Consider the following 17,642-nt stretch of genomic DNA (forward strand, 5'->3'; position numbering starts at 1 on the left):
AAGACCCTCTTCCTATTTCTCAGTGCAATCTGTGACTGAACTCTTAAGGTGAACTAGATTGTTCTCAATTTTGAGTAGTTGTGAATACGTTTCACATCAGAACAGCAGAATGGGAGTCATCTGTCACCATCTGAACAAAATTCTTCAGACACACAAGGAATTGGAAGGTCCTGTAACGTCTCTAGCACTTTGTGTGTTCTACTCTTCCTGGCTTACCTGGAAGATTACAACATTAGCTTATATGTTAACAAGCCAGAAATTTAAAAAGCGTTTGATAGTCTGGAATGGGATTTTTTAGATGGTGTGCTGTTGAAGTTCGGGGTCGGGGAAGGGTTCCGAGGCTGGACAAGAGTGCTTTATTCATCGGCCAAGGCACGGGTGCGGCTAGGGACACTGGTCTCCTCGGTTTATCCGGTATGTAGGGGCACGAGGCAGGGCTGCTCGCTATCCCCTTTGCTCTTTGCTCTGGCGATGGAACCCTTAGCTGCACAGGCAAGGCTGGGAGTTGTTTACGACGGGATTGCGCAGGGACTTGACTCGCATTATATATCGTTGTACGCTGACGACCTATTGCTGTACCTCGCGGACGCTGGAGGGGCTCTGGAAGGCGCGGTGGATATGCTGGGCAGGTTTGGGAGGCTGTCAGGCCTCAGGGTGAACTGGACTAAAACTTGTGTGTTTCCGCTGCGGAAGACCACGCTCTGCCCACAGCTCACGAGGCCTGTGATGTGGGAACCATCCTGTTTTCTGTACCTTGGGGTACGCATCTACCATGCCACAGCGGACCTCCTTGAGGGGAATGTGGGACGCTGCATTAGGGCGTTGAGAGGTAGTATGGACTTCTGGGCCTCCCTCCCGTTATCTGTATTGGGCCGAGTGGCGCTGTTGAAAATGGTAGCACTCCCGAGACTGCTCTACTATTTTAGAACGTTGCCGGTGTGGATCCCGCAGGGCATCTTTAGGGAGCTGAGGACAATGGTGACTGGTTTTCTCTGGGGCCACGGTCGCAGACGGGTAGCACTGACCACCCTGATGAGACCCAAGTGTGAGGGAGGGATGGCCGTCCCCGACTACGAGTTATACTATTTGGCGGCGCAGCTCCAGGTCCTGACGCAGAATGTGGCCAGAGAATTCAGGGGGCCCGAGGTTGGCCGGGGGGTCGGCGTTCAGAGGCAGGTCTTGTCGTCTATCGTGATGCAACAGAGACTGGCCAGTAGGGAAGTCACGATGGAGGAGTGGACCCTCAGATTGTGTTGGAACAGATATATGAAAAGGGCTGGGAAGCGCCGGCCGTACGCCCCGGAGATTCCGTTGGGTATGCTCACTGTCTTGCCGCACGGGGGTGATTGGTCCCGATTGTTGGAGTGGGAGGACCTGGGCTTGCAGATGGTAGGTGACCTGTATGTGGATGGGACGTTGGCCCCGTTCCAGACGTTGCAGGAGCAGTTCGGCCTGCCGAATGGTTCCTTCTTGCTGCATGCGGCGGTGGTCGCGGCTCTGCGGAAGCACTGGGGGGGCGGATTGGCTGAACCAGAGGTGTCGGCGGTGTGCCAATATGTGGTGATGGCTGCGGGCACCGTCAAGGCGGTGACCTGCCTCCACAATAGGATGCTGAACGAGGGTCTAGCTCCGCTGGTCGAGTTGAAGTCGCGTTGGGAAGCCAGCATCGGTAAGCCTCTTCCGGACTCTGTTTGGGGTCAGGTGCTACACACGGCCTGGAAAGAGACAAGGAATGCAAGATTCCAACAGGTGCATTATTTTGTGCTCCATAGGGCGTATTTGACCCCGGAGAGGTTACGTCGACACTTCCAGGTGCATGACGCCATGTGCCCGAGATGTTTGGAGCCCGGGGCAGATTTTGACCACATGCTGTGGGGTTGCCCGAGGTTAGGAGACTACTGGGCCGAGGTGGGGGACCTCTTGAATGCTGTCACGGATCGGGAGGTGGACTTTGACATGGCCGCGTGCCTGCTTCTTTGGTTCCCGCATACCAAAAAGACCAAGGTGACGAGTAAATTCATTGGGTTGGGTCTGATACTGGCGCAGCGAGAACTCACTTGGCATTGGAAGTCTAAAGAGGGGCCGTCTGTACGGAGGTGGAGGAACGAGTTGGTGAGGTGGTCGGGCTGTGAGAGTGTGTCACGGATGCGCCAGGCGACTAGAACGGGTAATGAGAGGAGCTTGGATCTGGCACGGTCATGGGAGATGGTGGTGCAGGCATTGAGGGACCACTTAACTGACGGCGACGAGACTGATCAGTTATGAACAAGGATTCCATGTGACCGCTTGTTCGTTACAACTTCCTGATAGTTGTCACCCTAGAGCAGGAGGGGCCTGGAGATACCCGCGTTAGCAGCAGTTGGGGGGGGGGGCTTAGAGTAGGAGTTGTGGGGTGGGGTGGGTTGCCAGCGACTTCCCGGAACCGGATGGCCCAGGAACATAGTCGGGTTGATTTTGTGATATGACATTGAAGTGACCTGGGATTGGGTGGGGAGGAGGTGGTTGGTTGTTTTGGGATAAACGCAGAAACGAAGTGCTGCACTTGGCCCGTGTCCTGCATTGGGCATGCACCGAGGTGCCCCCAGCGAACTGCTTCATTGACGCGCCGCCCAGCCTCCGGGATGTGGGCTAATCGGCTGTGTATTAAGTTGCTATGATGCTGCATGATGGGACCCGCTGGTACTTGGGTTGGTTTGTTGGTTGTGTTTCTTCCTGATTCTGCAATAAAAATATATTTAAAAAAAAAACAAGCCAGAAATTTGCCCAACAACTTTAGGTAAAATATGCAAGATGGGGCATGTGAAAAAGCACGATTCCAAAGTTCTTAAGACAAATTATGGTAGATTATCTCTGATTTACCCTGGCCTTTGGGATACTCTTCTCATTCATTTACAACTGACAGTTTCCATATCTTCATAATGGTACCTTAAGAGCTATTCCTTAAAACAGAACCTTCAAGAAAATTACAAGATGTGTGTAGAAAGCTGGAATTTTGTTGCAGTTGTCCCCCCACTTTTTGCCCCATTCTTGATTACTTGTTAGAAATGGGATTTCTGGCTAGCTGAGGCTTGCACCAAAGCGAGGCAGATACCACCACTCTAGTCAGGATAAGGGAGTTACACTTCTAAAATAACCCCTGCTCACCCCCTTGGTAGCCTGGCATGAGCAGTCAGGCTCATTTTAGACACAGTGTGTAAAGCATTTGCACTTAACCAACAGTAACACAGTGTACGCACAACAAAAGGACACCACACCAGCTTAGAAAAATATCCAATTTTTATATACTTAAGACAAGACCAAATAGGATAAAAATTCACAATACTGTACTTCAAAATCTTCACTTATCAAATTATGCTTTTAAAAATAGTTCCTTAACGTCGATAGCTCCGTCCGGGGCTATCACGGCGTCTTGAACAACAAATCCAAAAACAGTTCTGGCTGACCGCTCGGTTGCAGGGCAACTACTGTGTCGGGAAGACCCGCACACATTACCTTTCCGAGATGCAGGGAGATGGTGCCCTTGAAGTCACTCACATTGCAGGTGGAGCTCCTTTCTGATGGGATCCGGAGCTCTGGGGCCAACAGGCGTCGGATGATGCAGTGTGAAGTGCAGCTGTGCGGTGCCCCCAGGTCGCAATACGAGCAGTGGTGGGTGGCGGTGTCAGATGGCATCGTCGATGAGACCAGGGTTGCGGTGCGAGATGGAGGCGGTGCTCGTCACCGTGCTAGCAGGTCACCTGCAAGCAGCGGCGTTGTCGTTGCTAAAGCACTGTCGTTGGCTGACTAGCTGGAGTCGATGGCGCTGGTAGGCCAAGGCTGGGGTGTGGGATGAGGGCGGTGCGTCATGTCACTCACGAGCAGTGCCCCCGAACCACTGTGCAGGCAGCGGCATCGATTTCAGCGGGAAGTGGGGACGTCAGGAAGGCCACAACGTTGTCGTGTAGCGAGGTGATGCAGAGTGCGTTGCCCACAGGTCGCGGTGCGAGCAGCAGCTCAGTGATGGCGTCAGCCGGTGTCATCGGTGAGACCAGGGTCGTAGTGCGGCATGTCGGCAGTGCCCTCTGCGGTGCCTTCAGGACACTGGTTTGGCAGGGTCAACGTAGACGTCGTCGAAGGGGCATTCTTCGGGTTGCAGAGACAAAACACACAGTCCCCAGTGCTGCGGGTCGAAGAACCTGAAGTCTTTGATGTTCCTGAGACTTCGTGATCAGGGGGCAAGCTCTACCTCAAGCCCTTGAAGAGTCTCACCAATTTGGTTGCAGAAAGTCCAGTCCAGGCCTTTCACTGCCCAAGACAGAAGCAGCCACTGCAGGTCAGCCCAGCAAAGCACCCGGCAAAGCAGTCGTTCCTTTCGCAGCTTGTGTGGGTGGTTCCCGAGAGCTCTTGTTTTTTGTTTTAAGATACAATTGAACTTGCCAATATATTTGCTGTATATGCTATGTATGCTATTTTGTCTCCAAATTGGTGTTTTCTTATTGAGAATTTAATGCCTGTATTAAACTTGCAAGGCTGATTTCTTTTAGGTTCAAACATGAGTATTCTCAGCATTTTAGATCAAATGTGTTTTGCATTATGAGAAAACTTTCCTTAGTTTAAATCCTGTTACTTATGTTGCATTTATAGATGTGTCCTCGGGGTTTTTAATCTGCACGTTATGTTACATTGCATTAGCTGAAGTGTCTCTTTCTTCAATGGTTTCAATGCTTCCATTTAAAAGTGCCTTCTGATAGGAGTCTGAGTCTGATCTCTGGGAATGCGAGGTCATTATATTTTATATTTTGTATTTTAAATGCCTTATTCTTGAAGTTGCACCTTCTAAATAAATCTGTTGAAACTTTTGGCCTGGTTTCCATGACTCACACATCTGTTTCCTTCATTTTAGAATGAGCGTTCCCGTGCACCCCGCCTCAAATTAAGAAGCTCCTTTTGCCCCTAAATCACTCCCTCGATCATTCGGTGAAGATCCCAAGTACCCCCGTGCCCCCTAAAAACGCTCCCTCCAACATCTTCTTGTTCCAAATGAGTTCTAAAGTTCAGGGGTCTGGGACCCAGTATTTGTACACAAAAATCCTTTGATCTTCCAGGCAGAGGGTGTCAGTGTCCGGCCAGAACCAGTTGGTCCTTCTCTGGTTTGAATTCCTGGCAGGAGGTGGAGGCGGCTTTGTCAGAGGCAGACAAGGCCCTTTGAGGTGCAAGGAGATTCCCTCCCTCTTCCCCCATCATAACCCAGATTTGTTTAGCCCTTTCCTGAACTACCTAGACTATCAGGAGCCACCCCGCTCCCCAGCCATCTGTCATCCCAAAAACCAAACAGGCATCCACATTCCAGCTGAGGCACACAGGATGACCGAGCAAAATAATACCCACTTTCTAAAAGTGGCCTTTATGAACTCAGAATGAAAAGAGCACCCTTGCTAAAGGCTGCGTCTTTAGACGCGGAGTTCAGGCATACCAAACTTCATTCACTTATACCTTTTTCGGGCTACGTACGTGGGTGGCACAATCCGTGCTGCAGGCCCACGAGCAGCGGTGGACTCACAACGCCCCAGCACTCGCAGTGCCCATTACCGGGGGCTGACAAGTCGCACATCCAATCATAACACAATTTACCACAGGAGCACCAGCGCTTTACCACCGATCAGCAGTGCGAAAAGCGCGCAGAAATGTTATACCAGCAAAAACAGAGTCAAAACCGGGAGGGTAGAAAGCAAAATCTCGGGGAAAACACGCCAAAATATGCCAAGTCTAACACTACTAGATGCTGGTTTTCGACTCTGACAGTGCACAAAGGCCAGCTAACCAGACTCACTTTGCCACTGTTTTCAAGCTAGCATGGCTAATGAGGGTTGTTACCCTGAAACCAGTCTCAGAATGCTGGTTTCTGGTTCAGGGAAGACTGCTAGGCAGTTCGGGCTGGACTGTTCCCATGAGACACAGGGTCTAGATTGATTTTCATTTAGCTAGGTCTGAACTGAGGTTGCAAAGTGAGCTAAAGAATGATGATGGATTCAAAACAGACCTGTGACTGGGGGTGAGTGTCTGAAAAGTTTCTGAACTACGTCCATCATCACCTTGTGCTTGCTTTGTTTGCCCTAAGTTGGCAGGGTATGCCCAGATGTGGGTCTCTTGCTCACTTTACAGCTGGATTCAAGCTAGCCTGACTGATATGGGGTGTTACCCCAAAACCGGTCCCAGGATGCTTGTTTCCGGTTCAAAGAAGATCTGGCTTGGCAGTTCAGGCTGGACTGTTTTCATGAGGCACAGGGTCAAGACTGATTTGTATATAGCTGGGTCTGAACTGAGGAGGTGAATTTAGCTAAAGAACCATGATGAATTCAACCCTGGTCTGTGACTAGGGGTGAGTGTCTGAAAGGTTTCAGCACTCCGTCCATCATCATCTTGTGTTTCCTTTAACCAGACCTCAGTGCCAGTGCTCTTCCCCTTAAAAGAAGTAAAGTCTAATAATAACCCAATAGGCATGGACTTTAGCACCCCGGACGTTCCTAGTAAATGGTACCCTTGTACCTAGGGCATGGGTACTAAGGGTTACAGCATGCCATATGCCACACTAACACCCCCAGCCTCCCACCACACATTGCATGCAGGCTGCCATTGCAGACTGTGTGTCATGGTGCAAACCATGCATGAAAACACAACATGGCACCCTCCTTGTGTGCCATGCCAAAGTCACTGCATGTAATATATGTGAGTCATCCCTACAGCTGGCCTTGTAGCCCAAAGGCTATAGATTAGATGTGAGGACATATGTGAATAAGCAGATATGCCACTGTACTGTCTAGTTGAATTATTAGAAGGTACACATGAAAAGGGAAGCCTTATTATGCATTGGTATTGGGCACCGGTCATTACAAGTTTCCCAGCGTTATAATGGCTTCACTGAAAATAAAGATGTTTAGTATCAAACACCTTGTCTTAATAAATCTGTACTGACACCAGTTCTAGATTTATTATGGCATGCACCCAGAGGGCACCTTGGAGGTGCTCCATGAATCCTTACTAGTCTCCGAATATGCTGGTTGACTCTATCATTCCAGCCTGCCACTACAGACACATTTCTAACCTTCTACAGGTGACAGCCCAGCTCTCAGAAGGTCAAGAACAATGCCTGCTCTGGCAGGAGGTGTTATCACCTCTTTCAGCAGGAAGACTAGTTAATCTGCAGATCAAGGCCAGATGCTTAGAAGTTTCTGTCACTTTTGATATGCAAACCCGACTTACCCCAGACCTCGGAGATGCCACGCCCTGCCTTGAGACCCATTTGGCATCAGGGCCGGTGGGAAAATGAACTAGTCAAGAGGTGTGTTCACTTTCAGACTAGTTACACCCCTAACATGGGCTGCCTGAAGTGAACACAGAACAAAATATGCCACCATTTTGTTTTTGGTGGAATCAGGAACCCTGGGACAGGGTTATGCCTACTCCCCAAAGGCAGTTATCATATAGGGGGCATAGTGACCCCAAGGGTAAGTAACCCGTTAGCTACCACCCTTCACTCCCCTTAACCCCCCTATATTCAGTATTTAGGTGCCCTCCTGACACCAGGAATTAAGGTTCAACTGACAAAAGAAGAAGAAGAAGGACAAAGATGAGTAGAAGAAGCAACAACTATGTACTACCGGTGAAATTTGGTGCTAAACCCTGCCTTCTCCTGGCCCTGACAACCTGACTTGTCCTGCAGCTGTGCATCCTTCAAAGCCTTGGAGGGCCATCAGCATTTCACCAAGCCACCAGCATCTCCCTTGAAGTGGAGGAGCCACTTCTCTGCAATCTGCAGGCACCGACCTCAATCCCCAGTTCACTATTCTGCTGAACATTGGGTCCATTGATGCCGTAGCTGCCCAGGAGAAGGTCACCATGCTCCAGAGGGTCAGCTCTATCCTCCAAGCTTGGAGATGGCAGGACTCACCCTGCACCAATACCTGTAGTACTGGACCCCCTGGAGCAACCAAAGCTTGTTTGAAGTCCAATCCGGATTCCAACACTGCAAAGACTGACAGGCCGACTAGGATTGTCAGCATCGCAGAGGACAGCAGCGAAATTGTCCCAGCTGTCCTGTTTTGTCCCCCTCTGCAGATCTGACCGAGAGCCGTGAGCACCTATGACGCATGGGAACAGCCTTACTAAACGCCTCTACACCTGGGAACACTGTGCTAATATACCCATTTAGGTAATACTTAAAGCTTTTTAAGTTCTTCCACTGGTTCTAGTTATAGCTTCCTTTGTGTTATGCACAAATGTAGCAACATGTAACCATTTCAAAGATCACTCACTGTTCTTTTAATAACAGAATCCCTGTTTATAGGTATTATTTCTAGAACGAGTACCTAGCCAGAAGGCAGAGGAGCACAGTACAGGCTGAAAAACACACATTAAGTCAACAATTGATAAGAAAGGTAGCTGGTTTGTGGCCAGTAAATGCATTTTGATGTAGTGTTCTTTCAAGATGAGTATCTTCAACTCTTTCCGCAATTGAACAGACTTGAGATTGTCCTGATCGATAGTAGATGATGTTTCTCGGATCCTGGGTGCGTAGAAGGAAAGGGTCTGCTAAATAGTTTTTTCATTTTGACACTTCTTAGTCTGCAGTCCCGGAACTCTGGCTGCAAGTTTACCGATATCCACCATAGATGGTGAGCTTGTCTGGAAGATAAGCGTGGTGTGCTGATTGTAATGGGTCTGTAAATCGTGCAGCTGTCTAGAAAATAGTCAGTTGCAGCTTAATGCTAAAATGCAAGAAATTCAGTACAGTCTATATAGTTTTACTTTCCATGCAAGTCTATAGAACCTAACCTAAACGTATTACTTAAACCAAAACTAATATAATGAACAGATGTGTCATTCTTCTGAAGGAAGTGCAAGGCATCTTTGAGAAGATATCATTCATGAATACAATAGTGAGATAATTATTCTCTTAAAATCACTCCTAAAATAACCCCTGGTCACCCCCTTGGTAGCTTGGCATGAGCAGACAGGCTTATCTCATAGGCAGTGTGTAAAGCATTTGTGAACACATACAGTAATACAAATGGACACCACACCAGTTTAGAAAAATATATAACCTTTATCTAAACCAAAACAAGACCAAACAACGACAATCCACAATACAGTTATACAGATATCCTTAAAAATAGGTTATTCACTCAAATAAAGCGTGTAGCAACAAATAACTCCACCTGGAGTTAATGAGAAATCGTGCCCAATGAAAATCTCAAAGTACGGCGCCGACCACGAGGCGCGCGGCGTCCGGCCCACAAAGAACAGTACCTTGGAAACTATGAAAGCAAAGATGACACATGGCGTCAGGGGAGGCGATGCCTCGTTGGCGCCGAGCAGCGTTGGTTCCTTACGGCCCCAGGGGAGGTGAAGCCTCTGTTCCTTACTGTGGTGCATGGTAAGTGAAGCGTTGGTTCCTTACTGTGTCAGTGAGGTGACATCACAAATGGCGGTGAAGCCTCTGTTCCTTACGGCGTTGCGGTGTCGATGCAGCACGGCAGCCGGTGTCGGCCCTACGTCGCAAGTCAGGGCGAGTGACCAACCCCCCAATTGTCTCAAAGTAAATCAAATGTGCCAATCATGGAATCACTAATCCATAACAAGAATTAACAAAGGGAGCACTTGCACTTTGGCACTGAACAGCAGTGGCAAAGTGCCCAATGCATCTATACCAACAAAACTGAGTCCAACACACAGCAAAAACACAGGAGGCAACAGCAAAAAATGGAAGGCAGACTCACACCAATGGTGCCAGGACTAACAATAGTAGATCATGTTTACAATCCCGGGTGCTTAGATGGAAAAGGCCTGCTGTCTTGGTTATTTATTTTACACTTCTTAGTCTGCAGTCTCGGTATTCTCGCTCCAAGTTTACCGACATCCACCATAGATGACGAGCTTGTCTGGAAGATTAGCATGGGGTGCTGCTTGTAATTGGTCTGTATATCATGCACCTGGCTTGAAAATAGTCAGTTGCAGCTTAATGCTAAAATACATGAAATTTAGTACAGTATATGTATGTTTTCTTTCCATACCAGTCTATAGAACCGGACCTAAATGTACTACTCAAAGCAAAAACTAATATAATGAACAGATGTCACAATCTTCTCCTGAAGGAAGTGCAAGGCATCCTTGAGGAGAAGATATCATTCATGAATACAATAGTGAGTTAATTATTCTCCTAAAATCAGGCTTCCAGTTGGCAATACTGAAAATGAGGTTACACTTTGCAGAAATGTGCAGATGTACTATCCTGAATGAAATGGTTTCTGGGCCTACTAGAATCTTGAAACTTAGTGAGCATAACTGAGGGTAAAGAACACTTCAGATCAATAAGAAACAATCTCCATATTTTATTAGAAATATCTTGGTACTCACATTTGTATATGTGAAAAACCAATAATATGTGGTTATTATTTCCTAAGCCTCCTTTGTTCCTGGAAGAAAATGGTGTTCTAATACAATTCAAAAGAATAGAGCTTCATCACTTCCTTTTTTATATCTTCACTAGCTTTCCTCATCGTCCTCAGAAATAGCAAGCGTTAAGGTATTGTCAGTGCCTTCATTATAGCATTTTCTGATGCTTCAAAGAGGATTGCGGCTGCCGCTACAGAGATTAAACGTGCAGGTCCAGCCACAAATCGAAGAATAATAGGCTCCTCAACTCCTTCACAAGCAACTCGGGTTTTGATCACGGGTTCATTGAGCATAAGAGAATCTTTGCATAAGGCTGCATGTTAGAAATTGGATTTCTGGTTGGGAGAATTAGGCACCCTGTCCAAGCAGCAATCACAATCCTAGTCAGAGTAAGTCACAACAACACCCTAAATTAGCCTGTGCTCACTCTCTGGTAGCCTGGGCAACACTTCAAAGAAAACAAGCATTTTCAATGCAATAGGTCGCGCATTTTTTAGAGTTGGAGCTATTGACGTTGTAAGTAGCAATGTTTTTTGCATATGCGTTTTGGTTTCTGATATATATTTACAGTGCGGTGGGACAAATACCATACAATGTGATGAGCCCTCATCAGGACCCCAAGACACTTAATAGATGCAAGTGAAACCTTTAATATACGGTTGCCTGCTGTCAGATACTCTTGAATGGCCGAGGATTGTCTGTCACGCTGAACGAATCTGACAAGTGTCATTGAATATATTGTGCTTATTTACAGCAATGTGTTTTCAATACACGTGTTTGCTTTAAGCAATATCTCATGCAGCACATTTAGCCAGAATTGCTCTTATTAAAATATTTTCTAAATCATACTTTTATTCTTGGTCAGTTAAAAACGTGCAAACAGACTGTTGTGTGGCTCAACCATGGTAGAAATGTATTTTCTATTTTTATCAGAGACATAGTTATTTAGGTTAAAGGTGAAATATGTAAGATGCTGCAGTTACTTACATAAATGTCGGTCGGAGTTTAATGATGATATGAGCGGGGGCTGTTTCAAGTGTAACACCACCTCTAAGGTGCTGTTTAACATAAACAACACTTGAGCAGTGCTTTGGAATAGCTGCCGCTGGCTCGTCTCCTTGGGTGCATTCTTGTTATTAGTCAGCCCCCATGCGCGATGAGCGTGCATTAAAGAAGAGACTCTCCTCTATTGACTTCAAGTCACACACCAACAGCCTAGGCTGCTTCTCTATGCAGGACATACTGGGGGAGGGGAGGAGGCACCCGAGGAGACGAGCGAGCAGCAGCTCTGCGCAAGCACTGCTGGAGTGTTTTTAAAAGGCATGTTACCAGCAATAAACAAAACCAGCTATTCACCGGTACTGCAATATAGCCGAAAGAGGGACGGAAAGGGCCGCCAGGGGAGATTTTGAAACTCTCATATTCAGGTGAGATCCTGCAGAGGTATGGTATACTCGCTAGCCACCCCTCATCTCTTCGCATGGAAACAAGTCGATTGCCAAAAGCAACCCCACAAACTAGAATATTGAACAGAACCCCTCTCAGTTTACAAAGCGCAACAGTGCAAATATTGTTGTTCCTCCGCATCAATTTTGTCTATAGCTGAATGAAGCTCTGATACCGGCCACACACAAATAGTCAAAACACCTTCTTAGAAGACGTCCTGCTTTGAGCGATTTTTCGGTACTTGGGGCTTAGTGCCTCGTAGCCAGTTACAGTGCATTTAAAACATCAGCGCGTGCCTCGCACTGAAAGTAAAAAGCAGCAGGGGGAGTGGAAAGAGGAGAGAGGAGGGGGCCTGTGCCTGTTTCCCTTGCGGGTGCGAGCAGGAACCATCTGTTAATTACAAACAGATGGTTTTAAAGCTCACTCCCGCAAGGGAATCGCCAAACGTGCATGCGTTGCCATTAAAAGCAATGCAACGCGTGCACGTTTTGGGACACAAACTGAATCGATTGCTAAAGGTCTTTCTCCTATGTAGCACATGCGCGCTGCGTAGGTGAGACCTAAAAACAGTGACACCACACAATCAGATAGTATACCTGGTAAGAAACATTAAGCTTACTTTAATGAACAAAACAAGAGGATTGGGGAATGCTTGCCAGTTGTGTATTAACTGTAGATGTATGATACCTTTGCCTAGCACAGCAATTTTATCTTCTCCTTTTCCAGTCCCAAAGAAATGGAGGAACTGCCTTTTGTGCCCTCTTTACCCAAATCAAATTTTATAGCACTGACTTTAAAAGCTGCATACTCCATGCCTTTTGCTAGGCCCACTCACATCTTTTGACATACTAGATTTGTGAGCACAAATAACTATTAAAAAGAAGGAAATATACCACTGTGTGATCCCAGCCAAGGGCGTTATGGCCATGTACATGAACCTTTGTTTTGCTGCTTTCCAGACAGTGAATCTCAAGGGATTTGTGCAGAAACGAAACTAATTAAATAAAGATCCAAGTTCTGAAGTTAGCAGGTTATAACTAGCAAAAGCCCTCACAAACAGTTAGAGCACCTTGAATACAGGTCTCCTGATGGCTACTTCTAGGTTCTTTTCTGGGTCTTATGTGGATATCATACATGCTATCTCAAGTTAGTCAAACTAAAGTCATTTCACATCACAAGTGCAAGGATTAAATGTGCTCATGCAAAATCTTTACGAGCGATGTTTTCAATCTGCTAATCCACTCATGATTTTTTAGTGTAAACCTGAACCAGCATTCAAGATGAATGAGAGGCCATGCAAATCTGGCCATGCGCTAATTGCTGAGTGATGGGGCAAAATTAAACATGCTCTAATGACTGGGGAGTAATGGGCCTCATCTAAACTTCAAACTAGTATTGATGAATGATAATGCAAATCTGAGCGTATGTTATAAAACACATTTAAACATGTATAATGGAGGAAAAGCATGAAGTATGCTGGGCATTGTTGGCAAAGTCAACAGAGTAATACCGCTGGAACTTGTATTGTAAATAAGTTGGTTCGGTGCCAAGAAAGGCTCTATCCACAGAATTTACAAATTCTGTTTTTGGGCACAAGAAGCCAATGGAGTTTATCCAGGGCAGCATACAATGAAGAAACCGAGGAAGAGACGAGGCTGCAGACGTCTGAACTCTGTAGAGGTAGGTGCTTTATTAAAATGTCGGATGAACCCAAGAATAAGGAATTCCTATAGTCTAACTGCCTCAAATGTGTTACTTGAACCACCAAAGGATAGAGGTGAGCAGGAAGAATTGGGAGGATCTTGTGCAGAATCCTTAGGAGAGAAAAACATAAGTCAGCCAGCTTATTAACATTAGAAGTTAAAGATGGGTCGATCTCTAGAAAATTAACTGTAAATGATGGGAGAGGAAGGTAAATCCTCCAGCTGAAGTCCAAAAGTCGTCAGGGAGTAAACAAGAGTATAGAAGTTTTAGAACAGCAAAGCAGCCGTGGCCGCTGCAGGTAAGAACGGTGGGGCCAGGTGAGGGGGTTTTCAAGAGATGACCACGAGGGGAAATTAATTATTTATTTAATTTTCCCTCGTGGTTGTCTCTCGAAATCCCCCCTCAACTCGCCTCACCGCTCTTACCTGCAGCGGCCGAGGCAGCAGCAAAGTACCTCAGTCTTGTTCCCATTAAACTTCAAAGCATTCAGAGACAGCCAGCAAATGATTTTACGTATACAATGATTAAATTGTAGACTTCTTGATCCATTGCAATAATGACCTGTGTATTGTCTGCATAATTCATGAAGGTGATGCCATGATCACGAAGCAGTTGAACAAGTGGCCTGAGGTACATATTACTGCGTAAAGGTATCAAGGACCCCCTGAACAAATTGATACTGTAAGTCCTAGGTCAGGGATTAACAGAGCGAGAAGTAACAACCAAGGCACTTGAAGGACAAATTGATAATGTCACAAATGAGAAAGGAATGTAGGTAGGTCTAAATTCAAATTTTATTACTAATTGGATTAAAAAAGAGATCACAAACACTAATACAGATCATATATATACAAAAGACTTTAAAAAGGGAAAAAAATTAAAAAAGTCAAAAAATTAACAGCAAAACAAACATTCAAAGCATATTTATGAAATCTTAAACAAATTAATTCTCAGACATAAAATGGAGAAATTATAAAACTGTGGCATTAACAAATAAGATCTCTACGCGCGTTTCGGCGACCAGCGCCTTCTTCTGGAGTTGCCACGTATATCCTGTGCGATGAAAAAGAGGAAAAAACAGCCAGATTTAAAAATTATACTAGCCTAGTCGCATATTCATAAAAGAATATCATTTCTCAATAATTTATAAAAACATTATAAAAATGACCTACATTACATATCACTTTCATATTGTTAAACAAATATACATTTTATTTTTGCGTCTTTGCTGAGGGCCTTCATTTCTTTGTGCATTAGACGCCTAACATAACCTGGGGAACTAGGAATCGGAAGGGTGGGGGGAAAATTACGATACCTAATATCAAAATGAAGCTTACATGAGGGGTGTCGGATATCTTATGGGGGAGGATGGGCACCCAATTCTTCAGAATTTACTTACATGGATAAAGCAACAGCGTCACTGGATAAAGTAATCAAAATGCAGACTCGTTTTTCTGTATGACAATGATCTAAATAAGAACATAAAGAATGAGACACCAGATTTCTATAATTTATAATTCTAATGTTTACTGACACGATGTCAGAAAATGATTGAACTTTCTAATCAATAGTCTTTACCTAATAATGATTCAAAAAGGTTCTGAAGCCGTAGATAAATGCTTCAATTTTGTTGCCAGGGAGTTTGTATTACTATATCGGACAAGAGAAAGATATTATAGACGAGATGTTACTACATTGATCTATTTATTAAAGGCACTATAGTCTAACATATGGTACAGAATCATCTATGACATATGTTTATGTTAAAAAGGAGTATTCTGACAAATATATCTCTACCCTTCCCGGATGGATGGATATTAAATAGGTTTTACTACACTAAGCAAAACGTGTAGGGCAGTTTATTAATAGGGCAGGTAATTAAGGGAAGAGCTAATACACATAGTAGTACCTGAATAAAAACAATGTGTACCGTAGTATTTTGTGTTCTTTGTTGACGGTTCGTATAATTTTAAAGGATCTGTCAGATTCCTATAACAAAACATGACATGGGACTAATTAAACTCAGAGTTCTGGGTAGTCACAAGTCAGGAAAGTAAGAATTCTTTTAGATAAATACCTGATAAAGTATATTAAATTGCAACACTCGCTCATCAAAACATTTTAGCGGAATCTATAAATAATGAAACAAGAGATTACTTAAAAATTCTCATTAATGGTTAGGTAAGCACTGATTCTACCATATTAAGGAAGGCATAGAACATACCTTGTAAAGTTAAGAGATGGTTCCCAATTCAAAATTAGTAAAGGAGCCTTCTTGATAAAAAGATCTCCTGCTTGACAGTGCAATGCTGAAAATAGACGATAGAAAAAGGAGAGAGTTCCTGAGTTTAAAACGTTATTAAGCCTAACCTATTCTAAGTGGCTTACGATTAAAACGGCAGAAACGGTAGACGCTTACCGTGAGATTCTGTCCCAAACGACTGAAACAGTTGAAGAGCGAGGCGCGGGTTCTCTGGCTTCACGGATGTATGGCAGCAAGTGGAAGTTTCGCGCGCGGTAAATATACTGCGCGCGACTCGATAATTGGAGCTCAAAATACGTGCACCTGGGGATGGTTAGGGGGAGGTCAAAAACAGAGTGAAAGGACTAAAAAACCCCTGCACGACCGCGCAACTCAGGATGGAAGAGGCAGGTGATGGACAGCGTCAAAGGACTAACGCCCCCTCTATTAAACATAAAAAACGGACTGTCAGGTAAACAGTCAGAGTGATGAACCAGTTATGAGCAATGTACGCAATGAAGGTACAATTAAATAAAATTAAATAATAAACGTGAGAGTAGGATGATTCACCACCTAGAAGGCCTGACACTTAAAAAGTCATTTAAAGAGAAATAAACCGCTAATTATCCTGCAGAACAACTAAGAAGAGGAAATGGATGCATCATCTATATATCAATGTGGCCAATCTGAAATCTTAATGAACAGAGAATCCATATAGTCACCTAACTAAAGGATTTAAACAAATATTATCTAGTGCATAGTAATTTGAATCATATTAATTACTATTTTATTTATTTTTTCCCATTTACAGATTAATTTATTGCTGGTTAAATTTAACTATTGTCAAACAATAACCATTTATTATTAGCTAACCTGTGAAAGGGAGGATTTTCTTTTAGGTGTTCACACTTCAGAATTTTATAATTAGTATTGAAATCAGGAAGATCCCTACGTTTTTGGGCTTAATGCAAGTATAGGTATAATCATTTTCTGACATCGTGTCAGTAAACATTAGAATTATAAATTTTATAGAAATCTGGTGTCTCATTCTTTATGTTCTTATTTAGATCATTGTCATACAGAAAAACGAGTCTGCATTTTGATTACTTTATCCAGTGACGCTGTTGCTTTATCCATGTAAGTAAATTCTGAAGAATTGGGTGCCCATCCTCCCCCATAAGATATCCGACACCCCTCATGTAAGCTTCATTTTGATATTAGGTATCGTAATTTTTCCCCCACCCTTCCGATTCCTAGTTCCCCAGGTTATGTTAGGCGTGTAATGCACAAAGAAATGAAGGCCCTCAGCAAAGACACAAAAAATAAAATGTATATTTGTTTAACAATATGAAAGTGATATGTAATGTAGGTCATTTTTATAATGTTTTTATAAATTATTGAGAAATGATATTCTTTTATGAATATGCGACTAGGCTAGTATAATTTTTAAATCTGGCTGTTTTTTCCTCTTTTTCATCGCACAGGATATACGTGGCAACTCCAGAAGAAGGCGCTGGTCGCCGAAACGCGCGTAGAGATCTTATTTGTTAATGCCACAGTTTTATAATTTCTCCATTTTATGTCTGAGAATTAATTTGTTTAAGATTTCATAAATATGCTTTGAATGTTTGTTTTGCTGTTAATTTTTTTCCCTTTTTTAATTTTTTTCCCTTTTTAAAGTCTTTTGTATATATATGATCTGTATTAGTGTTTGTGATCTCTTTTTTAATCCAATTAGTAATAAAATTTGAATTTAGATCTACCTACATTCCTTTCTCATTTGTGACATTATCAATTTGTCCTTCAAGTGCCTTGGTTG

At 44.3% G+C, this 17,642-nt stretch overlaps 1 protein-coding gene across 4 annotated transcripts in view; it reads right to left on the reverse strand.

The window, feature by feature from the left end:
- TMEM117 (transmembrane protein 117) overlaps positions 1-17,642 on the reverse strand; it is a 2,403,846-nt gene that overhangs the window by 2,237,178 nt on the left and 149,026 nt on the right. The gene's annotated exons all lie outside the window — the stretch shown is intronic.

The sequence above is a fragment of the Lissotriton helveticus genome, chromosome 1_1 (genome assembly GCF_964261635.1).
Source record: "Lissotriton helveticus chromosome 1_1, aLisHel1.1, whole genome shotgun sequence".
NCBI lineage: Eukaryota > Metazoa > Chordata > Amphibia > Caudata > Salamandridae > Lissotriton > Lissotriton helveticus.